Source organism: Pempheris klunzingeri, chromosome 10, assembly GCF_042242105.1.
Source record: "Pempheris klunzingeri isolate RE-2024b chromosome 10, fPemKlu1.hap1, whole genome shotgun sequence".
Lineage (NCBI taxonomy): Eukaryota > Metazoa > Chordata > Actinopteri > Acropomatiformes > Pempheridae > Pempheris > Pempheris klunzingeri.
In genome coordinates, this window is record NC_092021.1 from 22,161,185 (window position 1) to 22,174,047 (window position 12,863).

A 12,863-nucleotide genomic window follows, 5' to 3' on the forward strand; every position below is an offset into this window, starting at 1 on the left:
TTAAAAAGAAAATTATTTTCAGATCTGTAATCCACTGAATCCTTCCAGACAATACAAGTCCACAAACTAAACCCAGCCTAACCCCACGCCAGTGAACTTGGATTATCATAGCTAAATGTACAAGATGTGTGCTAACCGACTGCTATTACTGAAAATCCCTGCAGCCGGTTGAATTATAGAGTCCCTGCACACCACCACCTATAAATCTATGTGAAAACAAGGAGCCAAATTCAACACGAGAATGAGCAAGGGGGAGGAAACGGGCTTCTTCAAGAAAAGAAGCAGCTATTTTCACATGCAGACACATACGTGAACTGTGTGCTGCGTTGTAAACGAGATTAAAATAGCTGAGTCAAGGGATCGGGTCATTTATGGAATAACGCAGCTTTGGTTTTAGTGGCCCCTCGGACTTTAACAGTCATTCTCCCGCACATAGTCCACATACCAGGGAGGATACAGAAACGTAATGGGTCGTGGCTGTAAAAGAGGATTTCATTCACGTCGCTCTTGGTTTCCACAAGAAAGTTAAGCTTTTATTTCACGACAGCACAGAAAAGATCGCACAGAGTGGGATAAGGGGATAATGACCCACTTGGAGAGTTTTACCTTGTATAGTGCTGTGCCCAATAATCCTTCAAATGCCTTGAAATTCAGGTAAGGTCCATCATAGAAATGGTCACACTGAGCTCTTCTACCCAGCCAGTAAATGGTGATCAATACCTGGAGGGAAGAAAACAGCTTACTTCACAAATCATACTTGCCTTTATGTGGAAACTGATTATCATTACCAGACAAAATAGCTATATGTTTACCCTAACTGATGAATGTTCTGTGCTGTGCTGAAGCAGGTGATTGTTATGATAGTTGGAGCCCTACTCTGACACAAGGTGATATCAGCCGCTGCCATGCTCCTGTTTCCAGGCTCATCCAGAACACTCTGTTGCTGTTTGTGTGTGCATTAATAGGCTGGACAGGTAAATGTGCTGCACTAAAGCAAACAATCACTGCTACATCAACGGGATGCGGTTCAAATCCACATGTCAGCTCTTTGGTTTCACAACATCAAAAAATAAAAAAATAAAAAATGTCATTATCGCAGTTGAAGTGTACACTGTGGGTAAATAACGCTGGATGATCAAACATGATGAAGAAATTCTATGCTTTTGCCTACACTTATAAATTAAAATCAAAATTAACATATTAAGACCATGTCGCAAGTAAGAAAGTCAGCTTTCATAACACCTACATATAAACATGCATAACTAGTCGTAAATGTTTGCTCCACCTGGTGTAATTGTGGCATAGGCAATTGCTATTTGCCTCCAGTAGGTGGCAGCTGGTAGGTCACCTGCTCCACAATTACTACTTAGTAAGTCAGCCTTACTGTCTTGACAGGTGCTTGGCAGTTGTGTTATTTTCCCGTTCTTGCTAAAACAATCAGGCTGTGCAGAATTTGTCAGTACCGCTCTCAATGCAAAGTGATGCTAACTTTGCCTACTCAGGAAAGAAATCGACAGGGGTCACACTTGCCACGTTCACTCATTACAAGTGACTTTGCGATGATTTTTCTGTAAAGTCGTTTAGAAATATTGGGTCATGGGTTGCAATTTTTAGGGCTTGTATCTAAAGTGTAGTTACTTATTTGGGCTTGCTCTCAATATGTCTCCTGCCTCTTTCAGTCTCCACTATACCTGTCTAATAAAGCCAAAAAGGCCATAAAAAACTGAATATGAAAAATGCTTAGCAGATGTTTTCTATATGTTTTTTAAATGCATAATAGTTTGTCCTGTTGCAGGGTTAGCCCACAACTCTGTTCCACCTCGTTTCACAAAGGTGACAGTTAGTGAAACCAAAGATGTGATCAAAGTCTCATAACTGATGGAGTTTCTTCAGCTAATTCAGTAACAATGCAAGTGGCTGAAAACACAAAAAAAAAAAAGAGTGGGAGAAAGAGAATAGATTAAACAACTGGATTCATTGTCTAGTGGGGGACGGTTTAAACACAATGTGCATATTCTCTAAGTGTGAAATGTGTGCACACCATGAAGACCTTTATATGCAAACTCTTTACTCTCATTTACTCATTCCTAAGGTTTCCTAAGGCAGGTTTGTTTTGTTCAACTTCAAGAGTTTACATTTCCAAACATGAAATCAGTGTTTGTTGGTATTATTTTCATTACATTATCCATCAAAATTATTACATTGTCAGTGTTGGAGAAATAAAACGGACCCACCTGAAGATTTTATCGAATTATTGGTCAAGTTACTACATTTTAGGGTTTTGTTTTTTAGTGATGGTGGACCAAATTCTTGGCGTCCTCGGGTACTCAACCAATTATTTTTATTTTATTTATTTATTTTTATTAAATTATACCTCTATAGCATTGTTGGACTCACAATGAACAGTTTAAAAAATGAGTAACTCCATGTAATGTTCATACATTCTTCTTCTTCCTTGTCAAAACATGCCACCTACATTACCCACAATGCAACTAGCCTGAGATTTGGGTGGGTAACGCTAGCAGCGGCTAATGTAGCTGCTAGACTTTGGTAAAGATGAGGAGCGGGCGACAGAGGTTTGGTGAACTCACTTCTTTTTAACTCCACACCCCCAAATTTCTTTGATTTCTAAACTTGTAGACTTCAGACCGAACTAATGCTGACTCAAGTGACATCACTTGAGGACATTTATCAGATTTTGCGCCGCTCCCTCTGGAGCCACAACAGGCTTTATACAACTTTTTCCCCCTCAAATGTAGAAGTAAAACACCTGTAAACAGACCTTGATGTGTAAAAATCAGCAGGGTTCCCCTTTAAGCTATTCTATGCTCCAGTGCCACCTAAACAGGACTCTGACTGAGGCTAAATTATGTTTTATTACTTCTGAATTACAGGCCAACAAATCAAGTTCTCAGAAACAAAAAAACAACATCGCTTATATTTTTCCACTCACATTTTTCAGCCTCCTGTTGGTCTCTTGATGCCTGCGAGGGAAAGAGCAGAAAGCAGAGGTGTATGTGTGAGAGAAAATGACAATAAAAGAACAGAGGGCATGCTTGTTGGGTCTCTGTGTCGGGCAGTGAAAGAGCTGGAAAGTGAGAGCACAATCCAGACTACTGCCAGCCCTTCACTCACTCACAGCAACACAAAGGCAGAGAGAAAAACAAACACACATTTCAGGAAAGGATCATTGCAAGTCATAAAGTGTTATGAGTGTGTGTGTGTGTCTACTTTTACACTAATCACAAAATCAAGCAGCTGTAAAAAAAAAAACATTTAATTAAAGTTTAGGTGCAGAAAGGGGGTTTTTGTTTCAAGTAATAAGTGCTGATTTAACATCTGAATACCAAACAAGGTTCCACTGTTGGAACAACAGAGCTCTTAGCACGCTACCGAGGTCACACAGAATTTCAGTCATATTTCTGGGGCTTGACTGTTAACCTGGCAGTCAGTAAATCACTTTCCCAGCAAAATGTCAGCTCATTCTTGCTCCTGTGAAACCAAACAAAGTTCACATTCTTAACCTGCAAGCCTGATATTACCTGTTTCTTATGTACATTGCGTACCTGTCCTCTGAGTTGATTGTGGCGTCTATTTAGAGAGGATAATAAACAGTCAGAAATAGTTACAGTGCTAACAGTAACCATAGAGGTGACAGAGGATGATATGCAGTCTGCTTCACATCCCCTGTGCATGCTACACATTCCTGCTATCATGTGGTAATACAATAGTCACACATGCCTCTTTACACACAAACACTTGGGTCTCTTACAGCCACTTCCCAGCATGCAATATAATACACCCACTGACAATGCAATGTGCGTACGGCGTCGACACCTGAGATGGCTGCCTGTCAATCAAACATGTTCGGGTTCCTATTGGTTGCTTGGTTCGGGGGCGAAGCAAGGATGCAAAGCCAATTTGAAGCATTTCCTTAACTTCAGCATTTCCATTTCTGTTACCTGACAGTCTATTTCTGCATTCACCTTTCAGTCAAGGAATATTTATTTATGGAAGCATCTTCAACTCCACTGTATTTATCTGACAGCTACAGTTACTTGTCAGATTGACATTTTGCTTTAAAACATTGGATTATATTAGAAAACAGTCAGAGTTGCATCAGTTACGTAACCCAAAGAGGTAAACTTGTATTATCCATCATTTCACATAAAAAGCTAAGATTACAGACACGCCCACAAGTGAGTTCAAATGTACATTGGTGGACTTTGTTTTGTTTTTATAATCATTTCATGACCTCTCAGACTTGTGACCCACTTGGAACCACTATACTCAATGACTGAACTAAATATGGATGCAAATTAGTATATTCTATATAAACAGTCATAATTCAATAGATTCACTGGGACAATTTTCTTGTGGAATGAGTACAGTATGTATTTTTGATTTTTGGCCACTAGGGGACAGACACAAGTTGTGAACACAACACTGGCATATCATCACTTTTTAAGTAGTTATGGTTGTCTATTTAGAGATCCAGCAAGGATATAGTAACATTATCATTCATTTGGAATTGAGTTAATAACCATCAGATGAATCAAAGTCCTATATCCACTGTCTTTTAGCTCTGTTTTTGGTCTCTACCACCTAAAGGGAAATACCAGGCCCTTTAGCTGCTTAGTGTTCACTGACAAGTGGCTAACTGTCCCTGCTGTTTGATGCTGAGCAGGTAGTGTACAATGGGACAGCGGGTTTATAGAGCCTTTTTAATTGAAAACAGAGAGATGAGCATGGACCAAACCAGTAAAGCTGCTGGCTGGACAGTTTAACAATAAAATGAAACTCACTATAAAGCTCCATAAAACTGAGAGGAGCTGCAGATTCAAGTGATTATTCTCTGTGGGTTCAACACTTTGATCAATAAATAATTATCATAAAAACACCGCTCATAGCTGCTTTAAGTATATTTTGCTGATAATTCTTCTGTACTTCAGTAAAATTTTAAGTGCAAGACTTTTACTTGTAATGGTGTATTATTACATTGCTGTACTGGTACATTTACATAAGGAAAGGCTCTGAGCACTTTGACTGGATGGGAAGAAAACTCTCTCACCAGTATGCGTCATCATGCTAATTTGCCAACAGTGAAAACTGAAATGGATGTTTACCAGTTTGGCATATTCCAGATTTATAGGCCCAATAAAAGAGGCAGGAGAAAGAAAAAAAAAGGCCTCTCTTGTGTGGCTTGGAACACAGTCACAAAATCTTAGATTATAGCAGCGGTAGCCAGATTGAGAAAAAATGAGCGATATACCAAAACTACCACCACAACGTCTCTCATAATGCTCATTTATGGGCAGTGGTAATAGCTGAACAGAAGAGAAGACAGGGTTATTTTCAGGTCTCCAGCGCCTCAGGACTTTGCTGTGGTCTGTTAGAATCAGCTGAGTGATCATATGATTGAGCACAATCATCGACAGAACGTCATCAGACTCTGACACTCACAAGCTCTGCACAGACAGTAAAGGCTAGGAATAGCTCCTGTGAAGTAGTATGATCAGTTAAAATAATCTCATTGGGTTTTGGGTCTTCACTGTGCTGCGAGGAGAAGGAAGCCATTCAGCAATGAAGGTATCCTGAATATCCTGAACACCACGTTCCACTAAAATTTAATCTGATATACATCATGTCAAACACATAGCTTTTGTCTATTTGTTTTGTGAAGATGAGATCTTTTCTTAGACATTTGTTTCTTTTCTTACAGAACTTTTTCTGGTTTAGGGAGTGAAATAGGATGGTTCAGTGTCTTTAGATCAGGCAGCCCCACCAAATATAAATTGTGTACTTGCTACACAGTATAGCACAGTAAGTCTACAGAGGTCCGACAGCAAACCCTGCAGCTTGACAAATTAACAGCACCCTCTCATCACTTCCCACCAGCCAGTCATCTCAGTCATAAGCCTCAACCTCTACATGTTTACACAGACTTTCACATCATCACTCGCCTGCCGAGGTCAAAGGGTGAGAACCAATCCTCCGCCACCCTGGGACACCCTCCTTCTTTTAACTTCCAGTGAAAACGCAAAGACACAAAACTGCTATATTTGTGCCAGTTACTAAACAATCTTCACACAACCACACAATGCAACACAGGTGGACAATTTCAAAACACAAGCTATGCATTCAATCAACATTTAGTGATATCCTGGAATACATATATCAATCATTACAGATTAATCAAAACCATAATATATATCATTAGTTGTCTACTTGATGCTGTTTTATCACACTGATTTAGTTCAGTCAAGTCAAATTGCAGCAGAATTGCGTCATACTTTTGTGACAAAACATGAACTGAGGGGTGTGTTTCTGCCAAAACAAACCAGAGACAAATAGAAACACACACAACCGGAGAAACATGAGCCACTTTTCAAACATTAGACAAATAACTTCTTACTATGAGCCAAATTAAACAATCAGCAGCCAAGGCAAAATTATGCTTCGACAAAAATCTACAAGTGAAAGCTGCACCGAGACAAGACCAAGGCGCGCATCTCAATTCATACACAGCCACTAGTGAGACCGACACAGCTCTGCTTCTTTCAGACGATAACATCTACAAAACAGTACCATACCCTTAAATGAATGGCTATTCAGGTGTGATCAGCAGCATACCTCTACAATGATCTCACTTGCTCTGCAGTATTCAACACCAACGCACGCAACATCCTTCATCTTTGTTCCTTCATTCTAACAAAATACTTTGGATTTAAATACACACCCAGATGCTCTCATGCATCAGCAGTCCTGAAAGACTTAGACACAGGGGGAGTTAGAACAGAGGAATCAGCTGTGGGTGAGACAGTGTTGGGCATGATTGTGTCGTCCTTATCAGAGACACTGCAGCCTCTGTGAGCAAGGGAACAGGGTGAGGCTGGCATTTCTCTCTCCAAGTCAACTACAGAACACAAATATAGCCCTTGTGTTGGCCTTTTACAGCCAGGGCTGAGTCGTTGGTGCAGAAACTTTATTGGCTGTTCACCATCATCACTTGTTAGGTTTCACAATCTGCCCACAGTTCACACAACACTGCGACAAGAAGTGACAACAGTGCTGTATATTAAACCACGAAACCAGAAGGAGCAGTGCCAAGTCACTGAACCACACCCGCAATACTAACACACGGTGCACTTGGTTTGTCTCCTTTGCACTTCACTTGGGAACAATCAGACTTGTCAAACTGAGCTTTAAACTCCATAAATAACAGCACACACACGGCACGAGGTTCAATGTATGTTAGTGTTGAATAAATTCTGATAACAAGCTGTGTGGCCAGTCCAAATTTGTCGGGGGGGAAAATAACACATTCCTTCAAGTAGTTCAAACATTTGGTTTGATCTATGGCCAGGGATGCCATTGCATAATCCAAATCATGTAATCTCACCGCACAGCCACTCCTCTTTATCCATTGTTTAGCAAGGGTCATTGACATTCCTCAAACGACAATGGATTTAGATGTACCTGCCAATTTCCTATTTTTGGTTTAGACAGCAGTCAACTCTTGTCAATAATTTGCCTAATCAAATGGCGGCAACGAGTGAGACTTTGGACCCCACTCAGCAGGGGGTTTGTTCTGGCAGTTATTGGAGGTCACACAGGAAAATCTTGACTCACAGCCATAGATTCATAGCTTCAGTAAAGGTAGTAATCCTACAGTGTGAAAGTACTCAGTAGAGAAGTAGTATCAGTAAAATATACTTTAAAGAGGTTGTATTATATTTTCTGAGATAATGATACATTTTGAATGCAACTTTTATTATTCACAACTAGTAGCTGTCAAATAAATGTAGTGTATGTAGTAAAAAGTACAATACTTCATAAAGTATGAAGTAAGTAAGAAGGAGGGTAAAACTGAGGTTCATACAGTCTAAACACTGAAATAAACTATGGTATAGTATACAGTATCATGACATCCTCGGTTCCACACGCTGCAATTCAAACCCTCAAGACCAGATATCCTGTTTAAGACAAATGTGACAAATGGCACTTGTTACAACAGTTTTAGAGGTTAGGTGTCGAGCAATAAGCTGACATTTAGTGTAAACGAGGAAAACCCAGCATGGTCGAGTCTTTTCCTTCATGTCAAGTCAGAGTTGTGGTCCTACTGACTCCATGCTGCTGAATTTCCATGTTGCAGCTAAGGGTCTAAAGTTAAATGGAGCAGTTTCAGATGCCATGATTCATCTGCAGCAGTCTAATGCCCTCATTTCCTGGGCAGCTGTTAGAAAACTGACAGAGTTGGTCCAAAGGAGGCAGTGAATCATAGCTTCCAATCATGAATCAGATTTGGTCCGGTCTGTATAACAATTCTGTTCAGCGTGGTTATAGTTCAGCGACACGTGGATGACGTGAGAGAATATCCCATCCCACCCAGCAGCACACTGTCTCCTCTTATCAGCCTCTATCTCTGTTACAACAGTGTGTCGTGCTATTTGACAATGTAGATAGTGGATTGCTAATGTTTTTGTAACTGATGGATGTCTTTATCAGAGAGCGAGTTTCACAACACAAAAGCAATAGAGCAACATGCACTCTAGATGGTAGTAAGGCCGATACTACAGCAACGGCAGAGCTCAAAGGTCAAAACGGACATCCAATCGTCTTTTGTGGTTGTCGTGACAACACAGACCAATATGAATTAAACTGTGAGCTTTCTCAGCACACGTTGCTTCAGCCAATACCTCGCCCCGGCTTCACGCCAGAGTAAAGACACTGGCCTTTCCAATAACTATATTTCAAGAACAAACTTTCAATGTGTGTAATTCAGCATCTCTCATGTAGGTGCTGATCAATGAGATTAATGATTGTTTTCTGAACTAATCCATTGATCGTTAGGTCTTCTTGAAAAACAGTTGAATTAAACTACACATCACAATATTCAAAAGGTCCATGGTGGCATCTTCAAATGCCCTGTTTAGCCCAAGCATCAGTAAAAATGTAATAGATGTAATAAAATGTAATTATCAATAGTTCAGTCAACTAATCAGCAAATCATCGCTGATCTAGCAAGGATGCAAAACTATCGACAAACTGGTGCACACATAAAAGTTGAAGTTTCTCTCGTGTGCAACTATACATTTCTCTATAAAATGTTAACAAAACGAAGTAGAATTAAATACACTGAAATATCAAATATATAAACACTAAAGATTGTAAAAAAAGATAAAAACACCAAAGGCAGCTTTTTTTTTAATGTATTAGTTGCCAGGTTTGTTAGTAAAAACAGTGGGTGAAAAGGAACATACAGCACCAACAGGAGAACAACCTCACTGCTGCTGAAACAGGGAAGCTGAGCAAAGCACCTGTCAGACTGGCTTTGAGTGAGAGGACGTTGGACACACACCAGCGGCAAAGACAGCTGATAGAGACAACTTTCTCTCCCTCTCTTTGCTGTGCTCTCTCCGGCTCATTTGCCTAGGCTCTGATAAGCAACTGTGAAATTCATTGGTTGCTTGTCTGGGCCGATCTCCTCATGTTACTCTCTGGGTGCCATCTCTCTCTGTAGAGAGTTGTAAGTGCTCCAGTTGAAGAACCACATAAATGTGCCCACAAACACAAATACCTCCACATTTCCCATCTTGTATTAATTCTTCTCAAACAGGAACATTTATCCCAAAGAAAATATGTGGCATTTAAGAAAAAAGAGTCCCAAAGAAATGAATTTGAAGAAGATTTTCTCTTCCTATAATTCATCAAGACTGACTCATGCACAAAACACTTAAACTGAAACAGTCGTGGCAGCTGCAGGTTCATCTGAAAAATGTGAATCTGTAGCGGTTGAGCAACAGCGTGCTGCAGCCGCAATCACAAAAAAAGTTTTCCTCTGAAGTGAAACAAACAAATAAATGAATACAGTGAAATGAAACACAATAATAAACTGCAAACAGCACCCAGACTTCCACATGTACACACACACACACACACACACACACACACTCACACGCATGCACACACAGGTGTACTCTCCAGACCACATGCCGAGGGAGAATGTCCTGAGAGGAGAAAACACACTATTAAAAGCTCTTCTTCTGAGTCCTGATACCATTCCAATCAGTCCTGCTTGTCAAAGTGACCCCCAGGTCCTAAAAATAGATTAGCGAGCCCACTCTGACCAAACCCCCGCATGCAGGCAGGCATGGAGGCAAACCTGCAGTACACTTCACTCCCTCCCACCCTCCCACCCTCCCTCCCTCCCTCGTGTTCACAAGTGTTTTATCCACAGACAAAAAAAAAAAATTATGATGGGAATGCATCCTTAAATATGCCATTTTTATAATAAGGTTCAGTAAAGTTTAGTTGTTAATATTTCAGCTAGTTTTAATCACATGCCAACTTTCACTGAATAAATTCAAGGTGCCATTTTTTTCCACTTTGTGAATGTCACTTTGAAATAAAATTCACCGCCAGCATCATGGAAGTTTATGGAAGAGGGGAAAAAAATCTGATAAACAGGCAGGAAAGAATTATCTTTATATTTATGACACTGGATGAGACATTTAGCAAATGACATTGCCATATCTTAGGGCAGAATATCTTCTGCTGTGGGGAGAGGGTGTGTCTTGATAAAAGGCAGGCAGATTTGTTTATGTGGAGTTCATATTCCAGTGAATGTACAGTACATCTGCCTCTGTGTGTGTCTTTGTGATGACTGTGGTTTTGACAACGTTATTAAAGAGTGACTGACAGAGGCTTGGGCGGAGCATGGGAAAAATGTTCCTAGAGGTTGTGGCAACACTTAATTTGCACAATTAAGTGACAGACTTGCAGAAGGAACAAGAACACCGCTGATATGAATAGTATGAATGAATAGTTCTTTTTATTAATCCTTCACAGGAAATTGCTTTGTTATGGCAGCAATACAGACAAACAGGATATGCAGGATTTTGAAAAAAGACCACAACTCCATGATATCGCCATGCGTTATTTTGCCACCTAAAGTGATGTATACTTCAATCTAACAACCTGCAGGTATTGCTAATAAAGCAGTTTTCTTTGTGCTTGCACAGCAGTGCTGTTTAGCCACAGAGAGCTTGTCAGAGTGGTGGATGGACTGTGCTCTGCCTTTCCTCGCTGCCTCTTGAAGGCGCACCTGTATCGAAAACCGAACAGGTTGTTCAACATACCGCATCCATCTATACCAGACACGAAACTGACAAGAACAACTGGAAAATAATAAATACTGTGGCAGTACACCTAAAGTTTGTGTCCTGCTCCCTCACTCATGCACCAGCTAAGCTGAGCTTCTTTCTGTTCACACTATCCAAAAATCATTTCTTTAATATGTATAACCTGAGCCTGACAGTAAAAAAGCACTTTAATGACTTATTTTCATGTCTGAGGTCATGATTTACCAGATCCGCACCAAAAAGGAAAAAAATGTGATCAGGTATGTTTCAGTCACATCACAGTTTTGCTCTTCTTGCCTGTGGAGGTTCATCAATTGTTCCCTCCTTCATAAAAACGTGTTCAAAGAACCAAACAGAGCTGTGCTTAAACAGGTGCTTACGAACGGAAGAACACACACACTGAAAATAGCGCTGACCTTTTTTAACTGCAGTTTGAATTATGCCTCACATGATGCGACGGGCGCTCTGAAATACTGTATACAGTGTGAAATCACATTTAAATATTCATCCTTTCTGTGCATTTAAAAAAGGAATAAGCAGGACCAGAGAATTCCCTTGAGGAAGAGACAAAAACACAAGTTGATCTCATCTTACAGGAGTAACATGAACTCTACACTAAATGGCAAGGACTGATGTCAGAAAGTCACAGCAGTACCAATATTTTACAAAGCCCACAAGATCAGAACTTACTTGACTGTAACTCTTGTAGATAAGTCCTGAAGGTCTCCGGGGTGAAAGAGCTGTGCTTCCTTTAGTCCAAGCTTCCCACAGGCCTTGAGGAAGACGTTTAGGTTGTCCTGGACAAAGAACAAAGCAGGGATGAGGGTTGTCCACCTTCAGAGGGAAAGAATAATCACTCAAGAATTCTCTGGCAGGGACACAGCCTACAACCCATTGCTTCCAAAGTTCATATCACCAGAGAACAGAGACGGACTGGGAGGAGCATGTGTGTAGCAAATAAGAAGCGACCTAGTGCAGAGCACACACAAACACACATGCAGTGGGGGGAGGCTGCGTGACAGAAGCTGACTGACAGCAGCAAAGCTACCTGTGGGCTGGGTTAGGGTGGCGACAAAGTCAAAACCAGGAAGGATGACATCAGAGCTGTGCACAAGTCCCACCCAACCGGCCATGCGAGTGCAAAGCTGACACACACAGGAGCACAATGCGTGCTGCAGTCTCCTTCTCACACCCTGAAACTGTCCCCTCCCCTCCCCGCCAAGCCCTTTACGCGTGAATACCTGTGAAATCTGTGGGGCGGTGGAGTATTTTGGAGACATTTGGTTGCTATGAAACATGAGGTTGGGTGACACAAACTGGCAACTATTTTTCCTGAAGCAACTCAAGAGGACATGGGAGTGGAAGAGCGGTTTCTTCTCCTCCTCCACTATGTCACTCATTTTTTTATTGCATAAAGCTCATCTGTGTGCACATGATTTGCGCAGATGTGTGAGTGTAATACAAGATACCAAAAGGGCATTTTGCTCTATAAATATACACACATCTCGTGCATTTCAAACAAATCGTCAACCACAAAAACACCATTCCTTCCCGGGGTTATGACTTTTCCAGTTGTAATCCCAAGTGTCTTGTTTGTAAGTCTGCACTTCCCATTGGGACAGTGCTGCTTAAGAGGGTTTCATGTAATGACACATGGATTCAACATGGGCTAGAATAATTAAGGGGTAGCTAGTTCTATATTTACATGGCAAACATGCT

General features: G+C 40.8%; 1 long non-coding RNA gene across 1 annotated transcript; it reads right to left on the minus strand.

Annotated features, from left to right (window-relative positions):
* Nucleotides 1-663: 663 nt before the first annotated feature.
* On the minus strand, nt 664-6,890 carry LOC139208005 (uncharacterized). The gene is made up of 3 exons (XR_011585176.1): nt 6,634-6,890; nt 2,954-2,984; nt 664-720 (listed from the first exon to the last, which is right to left on the minus strand). It is a non-coding gene; the product is annotated as an uncharacterized lncRNA (long non-coding RNA).
* Nucleotides 6,891-12,863: the final 5,973 nt, after the last annotated feature.